The sequence below is a fragment of the Mesoplodon bidens genome (genome assembly GCF_964165515.1).
Source record: "Mesoplodon bidens genome assembly, chromosome: 1".
In the NCBI taxonomy this organism is placed as follows: domain Eukaryota; kingdom Metazoa; phylum Chordata; class Mammalia; order Artiodactyla; family Ziphiidae; genus Mesoplodon; species Mesoplodon bidens.
The window spans coordinates 213,041,567-213,046,858 of record NC_138176.1 but is presented as its reverse complement, the minus strand read 5'-3'; positions in this window follow the sequence as shown (position 1 = coordinate 213,046,858).

Sequence of the window (5,292 nt, the reverse complement as noted above, 5' to 3'; positions counted from 1 at the left end):
CACATGTTGAGTCCTGACCCCCAGGACCTCAGGATGGGGCTGTGTCTGGAGACGAGGTCTTTAAAGCAGTGATTAAAGTAGAATGAAGTCACTAGAGCAGGCTATACTCCAACGTGACTGGTGCCCTTATAGGAAGAGGAGATTAGGACACAGACACACACAGAGGGATGACCATATGAGGACACAGGGAGAAGACGGCTGTCTACACACCAGGGAGAGAGGCCTCAGCAGGAACCAGCCCTGCTGACACCTTGCTCTGGAACTTCCAGTCTCCAGGACTGTGAGAAATAAACGTCTGTTGTTTAAGCAGCCCTGTGTGTCGTATTTGTTATGCTAACCAAGTTAAAACATCTTGCATTTACGGGGCCTTAAGGATTTAATGTCCTAGGAAGAGGGGACTGCACCAGGGTCCCTCTGCATGTGAGGCCCTCTGCAGGGCCTCCAGGCAGGTCAGTTTCAGGGGCAGCTGCAAAGTGACTCCTTCCAAACCACGCACTGTCCTGCATCCTGGACAGGGGGGCACATGTCCCTGTTTGGGAACCTCTGGTCTCAGCTGGGTTCTTCCAGCTGGTATTGTGCATTTGTGGTCGACACAAAGGTTGGGGTTAAACCCAAGAGAAAGGAAAACACACATCCACACAAACACTTGTACATACATGTTCATAGTAGCATGATTCACAACAGATGTGGAAACCACCCAAATGACCATCAACAGGTAAACAGAGAACAGATACACACAATGTGGTCCATCCACACAATAGAATATTACTCAGCCAGGAAAAGGAGTGAAGCACTGACAATGTTGATGAAACTTGAAAACACGATGCTCAGTGAGAGATGCCAGACACAGAAGGACACTGTCTTGTTCTGCTTGGGCTGCCATAGCAAAATACCAGGCTGGTGGCTTCAACGACACATATGTATTTCCTACAGTTCTGGGGGACAGAAGTCTGAGATCAGGGTGCCACCACGGTCAGGTTCTGGTGAGACTCTCTTCTTGGTTGTATATGGCATCTTCTCCCTGTGCCCTCACATAGAGAAGATGTAAGGGAGCTCTCTGGGGTCTCTTTTATAAGGACACTAATCCCATAATGGGAGCTCCACCCTCATGACCTAATTACTTCCAAAAGGCACCACCTCCTAATACCATCACCTTGCGGGTGAGGATTTCAATATGTGAATTTTGGAGGGACACAAACATTCAGCCAGGAACAACCACAAACTGTATGATTCCATTTATGTGAAACGTCCAGACCAGGCAAATCCACAGAGACAGGAAGTGGGTTAGTGGTGCCAAGGGCTAGGGGAGGGGGATGGGTCTCCTTTTGGGGGGATGAGAATGTTTGGGAACCAGATGGAGGTGGCTCTTGCACAACATTGTGAATGTGATAAATGCCACTGAGTTGTTCAATTTAATGGCAAATGTTGAATTTTACGTTACATATATTTTAATCACGACTAAAAAAAAGTTATTTGGCGCATCAACAACTTGACAACACAGGAATTTTCCATTTCTGCCAAGAGAACCTGTCTGCCTGCCTGCTTGCCCAGGTGATTCCTGGAGCCCTGTGTGACCTCGTGGAGGCCGTGGAATGTTAATGAGGGCATGAATAACCCCACACAGGGACAGTCCAGAGGCAGACCCAGGGCTTGTCCCCAGTACCACAGGACAGAATCCGTTTGGATTGTCATTGCACTGTGAACAGCCCCATGGGGCGGTGGCCATGCACTGCCTGACTGCAGCCCTGGACACCGGGGCCATGACCCGTTCCCTCTTGCCCCAAGGCTGGGACCTGCCAGGTGAAGCAAACGGTGCAGCAGTCAGTCCTCGGGAGCTGCTGGAGCACGGGCCCAGCCACAGAGTAAGGCCGGAGCACTTCCAGCTACCTGAACACCCACATGTTAGAGACAGGATTTTCCCGTAACGCACGGGCGACCTGAAAGTGTGTGTTCTCAGGTAAACTGATAACACCGCCCCCTCCATGTGTGGACGCCGCCCGCCCTCCTCACCCTCCTCACGGTGGGGGTGATTAGGGAGAGCCTAAATCCAGCAGCTGGTATCCTTATAAGAAGAGGGAAATCTGGACACAGACACAGAGGAGAAGCCACGTGACGATGGAGGCAGAGGTGGGGGTGATGCAGCCCCAAGTCCAGGGGCGCCAAGGATTTCTGGAGACCAGAGAAGCCGGGAGAGGCCAGGGCAGATTCCCTGAAGTTCCCTGAAGGAACCAACCACACCTTCATTGTGTATTTCCAGCGTCCAGAGCTGCGAGAGAGAAATCTCTGCTGTTGTGACACCCCCGGCTTGTGGCATGTTGTCACGGTCGCCCCAGGACCCCCACACCTGCCAGATGATGAGACACGAGGCATCGAAGGAAAGAGCCCCTCGGTATCTGGACGAGCATCTCTACACACCCGTCTGGGTGCTGAAGATGGAGGACACGCAGCCGCCTCCCCACCCGAGCTGGGAGTCGGGCTGCCTTGCTGTCCCGCTCGCTCCTGTCGTATGTCCGGCGGATGACCCGCTTCTGTTGATGCGACCTCCCCACGCACAGCCCACCCACAGGCCGTGCTCTGGCCCTGGCCGCTCAGCAGCCTCAGCTTGGCTGCAGTGACTGGTCAGGGGACCCCCTGGTCCCGCCCAACCCAGGGGCGGTGCCCGAAGCAGGAGGCCCTGGGCAGCCGCCCTCTGTCCCGGACCAGGTGAGGCCTGGAGCAGGCACCTTGAGCTCCTCAGGGCCCTGATGCAGCCCCACGTGCCACCAGCCCACACACTCCCCGGCAGGCTGGAGGCTCCGTGTCCCCAGGCACGAGGCACTTTTCGAAGGCGGCCCTGGGGTGTGTCTTCAAACCACTCCACGTCTGGCCCAACCTGGCTGGGAGCCCGCGGCCGGCCGCCTTCGTAGGAGCAGACAGAGGGCATCCCTGAGGCCCCCGTGCCCCTGCCCCTAAGAGACCCAGCCTGTCGCAGCCCAGGCCGCCCGCCTCTGACCGCCGCGTCCCCGCGCCAGCTCCGGCCCGGCCCTCTAGAGGCTCCCCACTCCCCGGAGGGCAGGGCTGACCGCCCCTCGGCCTCCCTCTCACCGCGGCCCATCCGTCCGTCCTCCCAGAGTCAGGACACCGCTTCCTCCGTGAGGCTCCTGGATTCCGGCCTGGGGGACCCACACGCCCCCACGAGCTGTGTCGACCACGAGGATTCTCACCTCAAGAGGCCCCGAAGACGGACTCCCCAGGACCTCAGAATGGGACTTTGTGTGCAGATGGGCCACCGCAGAGCTGCCCGGGGTGAGACGAGGTCACTGACCTGTGTGCACCTCGGGCTCCAGGCCTGAGACGAAGTGTCCCCTGTCCCAACCCCGCCCCCCGTCTGGTGTCCTGTGCCGGGGCCGCAGGAATCCCACACCCGGCCTGCGGAGCGTGGCGCTGTGCTTGCTGACACCCAGGACCGTCACCGGCCGCCCCGCTCTGGGCATGACCCCCAACCCTCCTCGGGGAGGGACCCAGGACCCAGGACCCCCGTCCCACACGTCACCGTCACAGCGACCTCCCCCCTCACCCTGCCACCCCTGGGGCATCTCAGGCCCCAGAAAGGAGCCGCAGCGGCGTGGGGACCTTGGCGAGTGGCCGCAAGCCACCGCACCCATCCCCAGACCTGAGTATGGCCATCTGAGAAGGGACCCACCAGCCCCCCGACCCAGGTGCCCCATTTCACAGGGCAGGTCTTCTTGCCGTGTTTCTGGCAGGGGCTGTCGAGCAGGGGTGATGGAGGCCTGTGAACATGTGAGCCGGAGAGGTCCTCCGCAGAAGCCCAGGCACAGTGAGCCCAGGACGTGTCCATCCCTCCCCTCCTGTACCCCACGGGGTGAGGATAAAGCCCCAGTGATCCCCAAGAAGAGACATGACACCCAGAAGACTACACCATCCACAGACCGGGGACTGAGTGTCCGCCTCATTTCCCCGGAGAGAACAGTGTCTTCTCCGGGACCACCAGACTGGCCCATGTGCCCACAGACACCCAGCTTCAGTGAACCAGACGGACAGAAAACCCCCTTCCAGGGTCCCCTGTGTTAACAGACCCAGCCTTTGGGGGAGGGGGCCGGCCCGAGCGAGGATGCACGTGCTCCAGCGCCGGAGACTCACTGCCCGTCGCCCTGCCCATCCCCCCGTCCCTCTCCTGCGCCCTGTGGCCTCACCCCCTAAGGAATCCTCCTCTCCAGGCTCCGAGCACCCACATTTCCTACCTCCACCCCGTCACTCTCCACTTCAATGTGCCTGTTTCCCCGCCAGGTGAAGAGGAGGGTGAATGCCCGGCACCGGTATTTTCAGCAGTGTAGACGGGGCTTCTCTTCTCTTTGCGGCTGGGGTCTGGCGGGACACCAGGTGGTTTCCAGCGGTGCGGGGCTAGGCGCCGCCCTGCAGGGAGCAGCCCTGATCCCCGCGCCTGCAGCGCCGCCTGCTGGCCTCTCCGTCCTCCCATCGGGCACAGTCTTCACCTTCCCCGCTGCCTCGGAGGGTCCGCCTACTCCCTGTCCGGCGATCAGCCCCTCCTCCCCACCGCCATCACCCCCAGCTCCACAACCCTCGTCCAGCCTCAGGGATGACCCAGGACCCTCCCTGGGCTCCCCTGCCTGCCCACCCTTGGTCGGTGTCCTCAATCCACCTGCGCGGACAGGTAAGGGCTCCCTCCAGAAGTTCCCAAAGGCTTCACGCCAACGTCCTCCCCGAGGTCAATCCCGTGTCCTGTCGGGATGTTCCACCGTCACCAAGTCCCCAGCTCCATGGTGAGGGCAGGCGTCAGGCCTGCTGCATGCACTGCTATGGGTCCTGCTGTATACACAGGCATGACCCTGCCCCAGGATGCAGGAAAGGCAGCCCTACCGCGGGGTGTGGGGAGAAGGACTGACTGCCGGGTGGACGTCAGCTCTCGGCTCAGCAGGCAAGGGCAGCCGGGTTCTCGCTCCTTAGACCCTTTCTCACCCGACCTGACTGAGACCGGCTTTGTTCCCACCCCTGTAGTCCCTCCATCGGCCTCGCTCTTGTCGTGAGCAGAGTGGGACAGTGTGGTCAGCGGTCACAGGCTGAGGCACACGGGCACCGTGCAACCGCATGCACCCACGCTGACCACACGGAACGGGCACTGCACCAGGGCCTGTGCACTACAGGTTCACCTGCCCACAGAGAGGCCGGGCCTCTGCTCCTGACTCCGGGAGGTCACCTTGAGTCTGACGGGAGTGTCTGTGCTCTGTGGGCCTCAGCCTCGCTCTATGCTGGTCTGCACTGACGGCGTGATGC